Source organism: Mobula hypostoma, chromosome 26, assembly GCF_963921235.1.
Source record: "Mobula hypostoma chromosome 26, sMobHyp1.1, whole genome shotgun sequence".
Lineage (NCBI taxonomy): Eukaryota > Metazoa > Chordata > Chondrichthyes > Myliobatiformes > Myliobatidae > Mobula > Mobula hypostoma.
The window spans coordinates 4931691-4944925 of record NC_086122.1 but is presented as its reverse complement, the minus strand read 5'-3'; positions in this window follow the sequence as shown (position 1 = coordinate 4944925).

Here is a 13235-nt window from a genome sequence, read left to right as displayed (position 1 = left end):
AGGAAACAGAGAGTGGGAATAAAGGGATCCTATTCTGGTTGGCTGCCGGTTACCAGTGGTGTTCCACAAGGGTCCGTGTTGGGGCTGCTTCTTTTTACATTGTACGTCAACGATTTGGATTATGGAATAGATGGCTTTGTGGCTAAGTTTGTTGATGATATGAAGATAGGTGTAGGGGCCGGTAGTGCTCAGGAAACAGAGAGTCTGCAGAGAGACTTGGATAGATTGGAAGAATGGGCAGAGAAGTGGCAAATGAAGTACAATGTTGGAAAGTGTATGGTTATGCACTTTGGCAGAAATAATAAACGGGCAGACTATTATTTAAATGGGGAAAGAATTCAAAGTTCAGAGATGCAACGGGACCTGGGAGTCCTCGTACAGGATACTCTTAAGGTTAACCTCCAGGTTGAATCAGTACTGAAGAAGGCGAATGCAATGCTGGCATTCATTTCTAGAGGAATAGAGTATAGGAGCAGGGATGTGATGTTGAGGCTCTATAAGGCGCTGGTAAGACCTCACTTGGAGTACTGCGGGCAGCTTTGGTCTCCTTATTTAAGAAAGGATGTGCTGACATTGGAGTGGGTACAGAGAAGATTCACTAGAATGATTCTGGGAATGAGAGGGTTAACATATGAGGACCATTTGTCTGCTCTTGGCCTGTATTCCTTGGAGTTTAGAAGAATGAGGGGAGACCTCATAGAAACATTTCAAATGTTGAAAGGTGTGGACAGAGTGGATGTGGCAAAGTTGTTTCCTATGATGGGGGAGTCTAGTATGAGAGGGCATGACTTAAGGATTGGAGGGCGCCCATTCAGAACAGAAATGCGAAGAAATTTTTTTGGTCAGAGGTTGGTGAATCTATGGAATTTGTTGCCACGGGCGGCAGTGGAGGTCAAGTCATTGGGTGTATTTAAGGCAGAGATTGATAGGTATCTGAGTAGCCAGGGCATCAAAGGTTATGGTGAGGAGGCAGAGGAGTGGGACTAAATGGGAGAATGAATCAGCTCATGATAAAATGGCGGAGCAGACTCGATGGGCCAAATAGCCGACTTCTGCTCCTTTGTCTTATGGTCTTATGGTCTTATGGTTTTCTACTGTGTCCCAAAAACACAGGGTAACTTAGCTGGATTCTGTTAATCATCTGCAGTGTGGGTGGGTGGTGGGAGATTTGACAAGAGCTCATGGGCGAACGAGAGAACAGGTGGCAAGGAAATATTTAATTTTAATTATTTTTTATTGAGAGGGGTAAGTATATTGATAGGATTGTTCTGAGACCTGGTAAAAACCCAATGGCTGAATATCCTCTTGTTGTATATCATAGATATGAGAATTTACTTAAAGCAAAATTGTCCTGAATTATTGGGTCAGTTTCTATTCAAGCCATCAACAACTGGACTTTAGAAACCCTGAACAAAGTGTTTCCAAATACTTCTATGGAAATAGTGACTTTATTTGTAAGAATATGTAATCCTTGGTACTGTCAGTAGAGCAATATAGAAAAGTATGGTTTCATTAAACCTTTAATGGCTCTGTGGTTAAGAAGGCATACGGTGCATTGGCCTTCATCAATCGTGGGATTGAGTTTAAGAGTCGAGAGGTAATGTTGCAGCTATATAGGACCCTTGTCAGACCCCACGTGGAGTACTGTGATCAATTCTGGTCGCCTATAGGAAGGACGTGGAAACCATAGAAAGGGTGCAGAGGAGATTTTCAAGGATGTTGCCTGGATTGGGGAGCATGACTTATGAGAATAGGTAGAGTGAACTCGGCCTTTTCTCCTTGGAGCGATGGAGGATGAGAGGTGACTAGATAGAGGTGTACAAGGTAATGAGAGGCATTGATCCTGTGGATAGTCAGAGGCTTTTCCCCAGGGCTGAAGTGGCTAGCACGAGAGGGCATTGTTTTAAGGTGCTTGGAAGTAGGTACAGATGAGATGTCAGGGGTAAGTTGCTTTGTTTTGTTTTATTTTGACACAGAGAGTGGTGAGTGCATGGGATGGGCTGCCAGCAGCGTTGGTGGTGGAGGTGGAAATGATAGGGTCTTTTAAGAGACTCCTGGATGGGTACGTGGAGCTTAGAAAAATAGTGGCCTGTGGCTAAAGCTTTGGTAGTTCTAAGGTAGGGTCATGTTCGGCACAGCTTTGTGGGCGGAAGGACCTGTATTGTGCTGTATGTTTTCTATGTTTCTATGTTTTTCAAATGCTGGTCAAGCTTCAGCTGGAGTGCGCTGTTCATTCAAGTGTCACATTGGGCCAGACTTGGACAGTGTCAAGGTGAAAGACTTGAGTTATTTGTGTAGATTGGAGAAGCTCAGGTTGTTTTCTTCGAACACAGAACAGTACAGCACTGGACAGGCCATTTCACCCACGATGTTGTGCCAATGAATGCCAATTAATGCTAAACATCCTCCAGTTTCTCATCCACATCTCCCTAATTCCCTCATTCACGTGTCTATTTAAAGACTCTTACTCAACCAGACAGCTTCCTTTCACTACTACTCCTGATAGTCTACTCCAGGTACCTACCACTCTCTTTGTTTAAAATAAAATGCCATCCCCCTAAATCTCCCCACCCCCTCAAACCATAAAGGAATGTCCTCTGGTGTTTGACATTTCCACCCTTGGAGAAAAGATTCTAACTGTCTACACTATCTATGTGTCTCTGAATTATAAAAACCTCTGTCAAGTCTCACCTGTTCCTCTGATGCTTGGAGAGAACAACCCAAGTTTATCCAACCTTTCCTTGTAGTTTATACACTCTAATCCAGTCAGCATCCTGGTAAACCTCTTCTGCACCCTCTCCAATCCTTCCACAATGGATCAACCAGAACTGCACGCAGTATTCCAAGTGCGGTCTCACGGAAGTTTTGTACAGCTGCAGAAATACTTCCTCACTCTTATACTCAATGTCCCTCCCAATGAAGGCAAGTGTACCATGTGCTGCCTTTACCACCTTAGCCACCTTCAGTGAACTATGGCCCTGAACCCCAAGGTACCGCTGTATCTCATTGCTATTAAAGAGTCTACCATTATAGTAAAAGAGAAATTATACTTTCTCCTTTCATGTGACCTCCCAAAGAGCAACATCTCACACTGCCCAGTTTGTATATGTCACCTTGAGATTCATTTTCTTGCAGGCGTTTACAGGAAAATAAAGAAATTAGATTAGATTAGATTAGATTATGGGGACACACCATCCTCTTTTATTGTCATTTAGTAATGCATGCATTAAGAAATGATACAATGTTCCTCCAGTATGATATCACAGAAACACAAGACAAACCAAGACTAAAAAAACTGACAAAAGCCACATAATTATAACATATACTTACAACAGTGCAAAGCAGTACCGTAATTTGATAAAGAACAGACCATGGGCACGATAAAAAAAAAGTCTCAAAGTCTCTCGAAAGTCCCATCATCTCACGCGGACGGTAGAAGAAGAGAAACTCTTCCTGCCATGAACCTCCAGCGCCGCAAACTTGCCGATGCAGCACCCTGGAAGCACCCGACCACAGCCGACTCTTGAGTCCGTCAGAAAACTTCGAGCCTCCGACCAGCCCTCTGACACCGAGCACCGAGCACCATCTCTGCCGAGCGCTTCGACCCCGGCCCCGGCAACAGGCAATAGGTAAAGCCAAGGATGTGGGGCCTTCCCCTCCTGAGATTCTCGATCACACAGTAGCAACTGCAGCGAAGCAGGCATTTCAGATGTTTCTCCAGACGTTCCTCCGTGCTTCTCACGTCTGTCTCCATCAAATCAGGATTGTGCACGGTACCTACTTAACAAATAAGATATCATTTCGGACCCGTCGTGCCGCCATCTTCTCCTCCCTACAACAGAATCAATTAAAAACTATAAATACCAAACACTGATAAACAACCTATATGCAAAAGATGGGCACACAATAAAACTGTTGTAACCTGTGCAGGTTCCAGGAAGCGGCTGGTTATCCCACGCTGGCAGCCTTCCAGCGCAGAGCCGAGAAAGCCGCTGTTCTCCGGCCTCATAAGTCTGGTGTTTCCACCCTCCAGTGCTGCCAAATCTGTGAGATTGGGATGTCTCTCCCACCCAAGCTCCAGTTTGTGTGGCTGCTGTGTGATTTGATGCCCTGTTACAGGAAATGACAGATCGCACACTGCGTACAGTCAAAGTACATTTAGGAATAGTAACTTAAAGTGTTTCGGAGGAAAATGAAAGAAAACAACAAAAAGGGCCCATTATACTTAAAGAGTCAATTGTGCACAGGTTGGAGCTGACAGTACATTTCTAAATTGAATAACAAGCCCCTTATCTCAGCTCAGACACAAACAAGCTGAAAGCACAACAGACTGCTCTTAAAGAGCTGCCAAAGTGAAATAGCCACATCCAAATCTGAACCAGGATGCTGAGAAGGGGAGTGTAGAATCCTTGAAAGTGGATCTCTAGGTTGTGGAGTCAGTTCAGTGTTGAGGTGAGTGAATTTATCCAGATTGGTTCAGGATGCTTGTTACAGAACGTTGGTCTCTGTAACAGCAATGACATTGTCATTCCATGTACAGATCCAGGCTCCAAGTTCACCCTCCTTACTCATAGTACTTCGAACATTGATATAAACGCTTTCCAGCTCAGCAATCCAATCTTCTCCTTGTCCTTCCTTTCCGTCTTGCTTGTCACACCATCTTTCTTGCCCTCAATCCTACCACCTGTTGCCCTGCTGTTTTGGTTCCTGTCTCCCTGCTGGTATTGTTTAAACCCTCTCATGTACCACCAGCAAATCTCCTGGTGAGGATATTGGTTCCCATCCAGTTCAGATGGAAACATTCTTGTTTGTACAGGTCTTATCTGCCCTGGAAGAGAGCCCAATGATCCATAAATCTGAAGCACTCCCTTCTGCACCAGCTCCTTCGCCATATATTGAACTGTTGCTCACTCACTTGCACGTGGCATGGGTAGTAATCATGAGATTGCAACCCTGGAAGTCCTACTTTTGAAATATTTTACCTAAGTCTCTAAAATACCTGCCTGTCATTGGCACCAATATGGACCATGACCTCTGGCTGCACCTCCTCCCCTCTCCAAATGTCCTGTACCCACTGCGACATTCTTGACCTGGAATCGAGGAGACAATGCACCAGCCTAGAGTCTCGATTGCAGCCACAGAAACAGCTATCAGCACCCCTTCCTATTGAATCCCCTGACAGTCTGCCCTTCCCTCCTCTGCCTCAGAGCCAGGAATGGTGCTGCTAACCGGGTGACTGCTGCTGCTGCCATCTGTAAGGTCATCCCCCCCCCCCACCAAACAATAACCAAGAGGTATGTATACTTGTCAGTGAGGGGAATAGCAACGGGGGATCTTGCACTGTCTGCCCAGTCCCCTTACTTCTCCTGGTGATCACTCTATCTGTAGCCTGTCCCTCATTAAACCTCTCATTTATGATCCCCTCCACCTTCCTGATGATCCTGAGTACATCCATCTAGCCCTCCAGCTCCTTGACCTGATCTGTCACAAGCTGCGGTTGGGTGCACTTCCCACCGATGTAGTTACTCGAGAGACCATGAGATTCTCTGACTTCCCACATTTTGCAGGAGGAGCATTCCACTGCCCTGACTGCCATTCTCTTTATGCTAAATCAAAGACCACAAGTCAGCACAAAAATTAAGACCTTAGTGGTTCTTACCTGTTACTCACCTGTCCCTTCTTGATGAAGCCTCTTGAGTCAAAGCCTCAGCTTCCAATCTTTACACTGGCCACTGTCAGAATGACCACTCCAAAATGGCCACTCCACTTTACCTTGCCTGTTATTGGCAGATCGCCATACACAGCGAATACGATTTTTAAAAACTTTTTTTAAAAGCTGCAGGCTCTTCCCCTCTGTTGGAAGATTTTTTAGGCAGTGAAGTTTCAAGATATTTATCAGGTGACCAAAATCAAAGTAATCAAATATTCAAATTTAGATTTATTATCAAAGAATGTATAAACTGTACAGTAGAGTACAGAAGAGGTTTTGTCTAATGGCAGAGCGGTTGGTAACTAGAAGTAGCATTCATGGTAATTCATAAAATCTGGGGTGACAAGGTAATATTTTTCTACAGTGCAACTTGGAATGAAAATCAATAGGAGCTGGGAATCTAAACTATAAAGAGAAAATACTGGGAATACCGAGTAGGCCAGGCAGGAAATAGAAGGGGAAATTGTCAAAGCTTCAGTTTGATACCCTTCGTAAGAGCTGAAAAGGAAACATAAGAAGCTTTGGTGGGAGGGAGCAAGGGATGAGAATGTCTTCGATAGGTTAAAAATGGGGGAAGGTTACCTGGTCTCTGTGTGAGTGGGAGCAGATAGAGAGCAAGAATATAGACAAAAGAATGAAGGAGTTAAAAAATGTAGAGCAGGAGGACATGCCCAGCAATTCAGGGTAGGCATGAGCTCCATTGCCAGAGAGAAAACAAAAGGAAGAAAAAGTAAGCTGAGCCCATGTTATAGACAGATGTCTGATACAGGCAGAAACCAACTTTCCCAAAGGCATAGAATTCAGTTTTGAGTCCAGAAGGCTGCAGTATGCGAAGGTGGAAGATGCAGTGTTGTGCCTCAGGCTTGAGTTTGGTCTCACTGTCACAGTGTAAGAGAGCACAGACAAAAGGTGAAAGTGGGTTGGGAATTAAAAGTGACAGGCAACAGTAGTAGCAAGGGTTCAGAGGAGGTTCACGAGAATGATTCCAGGAATGAAAGGGTTATCGTATGAGGAGCATTTGATGGTTCTGGGCCTGTACTCACAGGAGTTTAGAAGAATAAGGTGGTATGTCATTGAAACCTATTGAATGTTGAAAGGCCTGGGTAGAGTGAATGTGAGAAGGATGTTTCCAATAGTGGGCAAGTCTAGAACCAGAGAGCACAGCCTCAGAATAGAGGGTCATCTATTCAGAACAGAGATCAGGAAGAGTTACTTTACCAGAAGGTGGTGAGTCTGTGGAACTTGTTCCTAAAGTTGGCTGTGTAGGGCAGGACATTGGGTGTGTTAAAGGCAGTTTGATAGGTTCTCGATCAGTCAGGGTGTGAAAGGTTAAGGGGAGAAAGAAGGGGAATGGGGTTGAGAGGGAGATGAATCAGCCATGTTGAAATGGTAGAGCAGACTCGATGGGCCAAATGGCCCTATTCTGCTCCTATATCTTATGGTTTTATGGTCAGCTTTGCAGGCAGAACATAAGTGTTATGCAAGGTGATCACCCAATCTACATTTGGTACATTCACTTGCATTTCTTCCAATCTAATGGGCTACTTTGGTGTTCACAAAAAATTGTGGAAATTTGCTCCCACATCGAGTGGTAGATGTGAAGAATATAAACGTTTCTAAGGGAATGAACATGAGAACAAAGGAACGGGTGTCAGAGTACTACAGCACAGAAATGGTCTATTAGTAAATATAGTAAATAGTGATATGATTTGATGAGGTGTAACAGCAGGAAATACTATAAAGAACAGTTGGCTCTGTGGCCTGGCTGGTAGTTCTTTATCATCAAAATCCCTGCTTTCTTTCTAGTCCTGTGCTTGTCCTTGCCTCACATTTCCCATTATTTCTATGAGCTTGGCTGCATAAGTCATTCTCTTTCTTACTAATCATTTCTGGCTGCATTGCTTAAAGTTAAACGTTGGCTGCTGTTACTTGTTGTTCCTGAGCATACGGACACAGTGCTGTAAATTTACATTGAACTCTTCAGTAATTTGATACAACACTGCTTTCTAAGACTGATGCAAATGATCCGGTGGTGCTCTTCAGATAAAACAGTGTGCACCGATGTCCTGCTCAAACAATCTTACATCCAGAATCATTAATCTGGTCTTTTATGCTTCTGCAGTTTGTCACTCTGCTGGCTTTTCTGCCTTGTTATGCTAGTGGTGTAGTGAAATTAGGACACCCTAAAATGCTGATCGTAAATTCCTTAAATGAGGAATTGCTAAATCCTCAGTAAAAATGGTGGCAGAGAAGTCAAGCATGCTTTGCTCCAGAGGACTCTTCAAAATGTATTGATATCTCCAGTGACTGAAAGCCAATTATTTAATTTGGTGTGCTGATCCCAATCTCCTCTTTGTTACTGGTCATCTAATTTGTGTTGGCACAATGAATGGTGTTTGACAGCTGCTCTCCGTAACCACAGGGAGAGAAACCTGTAGCACTGCCGCTAACCATGGCTCAGGACCAGAATGATGGGAAGAGGAATCGTCGAGTCTGTGAATTGTGTGACAAAATCATCCTTGGTGATCAGGAATGGAAGGGTAAGAAGAATTACCTGACATGCATGATGAAACTCAGTGAAGGAAGGTTGGGGACCCAAGGATGAGGAACTAGCTGGGTAACAGATTGTTCAATGAACTCTGAATGTTTACTTGCAGCTCACCTGAAATCCAAGAATCATCAGTACCACTTGAAGAGGAAGAGGAGGGCGGAGGCGCAATTAAACACACACACTTCCTCTGACTCTGTAAACACTGCACAAGAAGTGTAGAGGTTGTTTCCAATCTGCAGTTGGATGGCAGGAACTTGGCCAGGGTGTGAATCAATCGGTATGAATGGTCTGGAGCAGTATCCAGCCGGAAGCTCTTACCTACTAGAGACTGAATGCAGAATGACTCCGGTATCAAAGGACGTACTGTGCGGCCATTCCTCCGTCTGTACTTGTAATCAACACCAAATTTGGTCTTGATATTCTGGGTTGTAATTCCTGAAGCTTCCTGGTGGATCAAATTTTGGGTAAATATTGCATAATTTTCTTTTGAAAGTTGGAGATAATTGATATTGGCTTGCTAAAGGTGGCTGGATGTATTCCTGGAGATTTTCTAACATCTCCCATCTCCAGCCTTGCCATTCACTCAAGAAACATTTTCTCACCAGCTCTACTACTAACTTGCAACAGTGTTGAAGAAAAGTTAAAAGATGCCTTTTATTCAGGGAGTATAGCAGATCCAGAATATTAATCATTCATTTTGAAGAGTGACTAACCATGACTTGAAACTAATCAGTAGTAACTGATCAAGTATGATAGAAGGAACAGATATTTGGAGTTGTGGCATGTTCAGGACTTCCTTGCACATGCCTTTACCGATGAGCTATGTGAATAATTGCCAGTCGTTAATGTGGAAAATGATGCACATTGACTAAAGCTGATCTCTTGCAGGGGGATGGTATGTGTTATCATTTTGTGTCTAATCTGAAAAGAAAATGAACAAAACAAGGACTGATAACAGAAATAGTAAATTACTCTGAGCAATGCATTGTCTATTGGGTTCAAGTGGAGAGTGATAGCTGTAACGGAATAAACTGTCAGATCGCACAAACGTCAGCTGAATTCTATAAATGGGACTAAGCGTACATTCCCAAGTTGAGGAAATTATTTCTATTGAATATTTTTGTTTTAATGCTCCATTCCTGTTCTGCATGTGCTGAACTTTTAATATCTTGTTTTTTAAAAATCCCACTAAGTTTAAGAAATTCCCAGTAATGGAGAAAGGCCTGTCAGGTACACCCAAACAGCTCCAGAATCACAATATAAATTTTAAATTGTCTTCATCTTAATTAGTGTATCCTTGGAACTCAAGTCACATTTCATTCTGTCAATCTGTACTATACTTCCTCCAAAGTCATTGCATCTTTCCTTGGATGTGGTGATTACTATATTCATGGTACTCATTGTGTTGTCTTACCAAGGCTGTAATAACTTGTCTATAAACTCTAACCATTTGAATTGTAGTTCCGTTTTCTAAACTTGGTCTAAATTTTATATACATTTACATAAAATGGATTTCTTTATTTCAACTTGTTGTGTTTTATATTTTGAGAGCAGTCTGCCCCAACCGTTGTAAATCCGGTCTCACATTTGGCTGTATTTTCCCCCTTTTTTTCAATCATGCTAATATCTTTAGATATATACTTGTACAGTGCTTTGTAATCCAGCTCTATTTGTGGCATTGGTCAATTTATTTTCAACATTTTTTCCAATGCTGCAGTGTAGACTAATGGTCGCCAACCTGTCGATCGCGATCAACCGGTCGATCTTTGAGACTTTCCCAGTAGATCCTGAAAAAAATCAAAAATAAATACACAAATAGTGTTGTAATGTGAGCATTAGAAAAATAAGTAATACTAATTAGGATAATGGTAATGTAGCAATACTTTTGCTACTGAAAGCTGTTTGCAAAGAGAGATTGTTTCTGGGTTGTGGGGATTTAGTTCCGTGCCCAGTGTGTATGTGTGTAGCTCCCCACCATGCGCTGCGTTTTCAGCATAGCTTGTGCTGCATCAAAGTGACCAAATAGATTAGATAAGAGTACAGACTGTCGCAAACATCAATATACGGCACTCGCTCGTGATATCCTGATAGCATGGCGGAGGCTCCACGAAAGAAGGCGAAAACGTACAAATTCCATCCAGAGTGGGAAGAGGAATTTCTATTTACCTTGGTGAAAGACAAGTGTGTATGTATGTTGTGCCACCAAACACAAGCACTGACTAAAAGAGGGAATCTGGAGCGGCACCAACCACCAGAAATTTAAAGACACTTACCCCCCCCACCCCCAAAGAGTGCAATTCGTGCCAGGAAAGTTGAGGAGCTAAAATCTGGGTTGAAGGCCCAGCAATCGTTTTTCACAAAACATGCTGCTTAAAATAAGACTGCTATTGAAGCATCATTACATGTAAGTTACCTTTTGGCTAAACACCAGAAGCCTTTTACAGTTCGATGAATCCATGGATGTAATGCAAACAGCTCAGCTTGTTGTATTTGTCAGAATGGCTTTCCAGGATTTTACAACAAAGGAGGACTTCCTCACTCTTTTGCAATTAAAGGAGAGAATGAGAGGTGAGGATATTTACAATGAGTTTTAAAAATATGTCCGTGAAAATGACATCCCCATTCATAAACTGGTGGCAAGTATTACTGATGGGGTCCCAGCACTGCGCGTTGTGCGCGTTGGCTTTATAGCACTAAAAAAAAAGTCAGTACCTACTTCGGGTCAACTTATCAATGTGAAATTGCTTTTTCACAGATGAAAATTATTACATCTAAGTACAGGAGCTGTCTTACTGACAGACACCTCACAGACTGTCTCAAACTGACTGGCTGTAGTTATGAACCAAATTTCAGGGAACTAACAGAAAGTATTCAGCCCCAGTCATCACACTGAGTGTAACAGTCAATTTTTATTCATTTATTTTTCGTGTTGAAATAAAATTAAATAATGAAACTTAGAATTAAAGGTGTGAAATATTGTAATATTCTTAATGAAAGACAGCTATGGCCTGTTTGATATGCTAGTTACAGTGTTTTCTTGTTTGAATTAATTTGAAAGTTTGACAAAAGTATTTTGTGTAATTCAAATACAATTAGCCCAAATAAAAGGCCTCAAATTGGAAGTACAATCTGAGCTGTTTTTTCTCTAAACGATTTAGTAGGTAGACCTTGCCTTTCACTAAGGTCGAGGTAGGGGATCTTGGGCTTAAAAAGGTTGGTGACCACTAATGTGGACCAATACTACAGAGGTGTAGAGTACAGCAGTCCATCCAGTACTGGGGTAATCCTCAATACCACAATGTAGTCCATCTAGTAATTTGTTGATTTTCCCAGTAATAAGAAAAATTAAGAAAACAAGTCCACAAAGTGAACCAAACAAAAAACAAGAATTAAAATCTCTTCTCCTGTTATGCTGCAGATTGGAGTCAGTGCAGGGCAAATAAATTAGACAGGATGCACCCAGACCCAAAGACCCTGGACAGACTGACTTCCAGCAGAAAGTTTCCCCATTGGAAGTTAGAATGATTAATATTTATTTTCCAGTTAATCTGACTGAATTCTAAATGTCATAATGAGTACATGAACATTTTTTATATGGTATAGAGGGACCCAGAGTCGGCTGCGGTTGGGTGCTTCCAATGCATCAGCAAGTTTGTGACGCTTGGAGTTCATGGCAGGGAGAGTTTCTCCCTTCTACCGTCTGCGTGAGATGATGGAGCTATCAGGACTTCAGACTTTTACCGTACCCATGGTCTGCTCTTTTTCAAATTACGGTATTGCTTTGCACTGTTGTAACTATATGTTATAGTTATGTGGTTTTGTCAGTTTTAGTCTTGGTTTGTCCTGTGTTTCCGTGATATCTCTCTGGAGGAACGTTGTATCATTTTTTAATGCATGCATTTCTAAATGATAATAAACGAGGACTGGTATCTGTTAGTCTTGCGAGACCATGGATCTGTGCCTGGAAAGTCTTCACTCTCCAGGGCGTAGGCCTGGGCAAGGTTGTATGGAAGATCAGCAGTTGCCCATGCTGCAAGTCTCCCCTCTCCACGACACCAATGTTGTCCAAGGGAAGGGCATTAGGACCCATACAGCTTGGCACCAGTGTCGTCGAAGAGCAATGTGTGATTTAGTGCCTTGCTCAAGGACATAACACATTCCCTCGGCTGGGGCTCGAACCCACGACCTTCAGGTAGCTAGTCCAATGCCTTAACCACTTGACCACGTGCCCACACAAACGAGGACTGAGTGTCCTCATAATCTAATCAAAGTTCATATATGTCACCATATACAACCCTGAGATTCATTTTCTTGTGGGCATACTCAATAAATCCATAATAGAATAATTACTATAATAGATACGATGAAAGAACGCAGCAAATTGGGCATTCAATCAGTGTACAAAAGACAAACTGTGCAAATACAAAAAGGAAGAAATAATAATAAATAAGCATTAAATTTTGAGAACATGAGATGAAGAGTCACTGGTTGTGGGAACATTTCATTGATGGGGCAAGTGATGTTATCCCCAGGAGGCTGATGGTTGAGGAGTAATAACTGTTCCTGAACCTGGTGGTGTGAGTCCTGAGGCTCCCTGTACCAGCTTCCTGATGGCAGCATCAGAAGAGAGCAGATCTTGGTTTGTGGGGGACCCTGATGATGGCAGCTGCTTTCCTGCGACAATGCTTCGTGCAGATGTGCTCAATGTCGGGAGGGCTTTACCTGTGATGCTCTGGGCCATATCCACTGCTTTTTGCAGGATTTTCATAGAACTCTGGCTTCTTTCTCCTGACCCAAACTCCAAAAAGAAATGTTGTTCTTGTTATGTTTTAGTGTTGATATTATGCACCTTAAAGTGGGTGAAGGTCAGCTATCATGGAAGATAGTGGATTTCAAGCCAGGTTAAGGCATCAAGGTATGAGGCTACCTCTTCAAGCACAATGTTGGCTAATGTGCAGTCACTAGAGGAGAAGA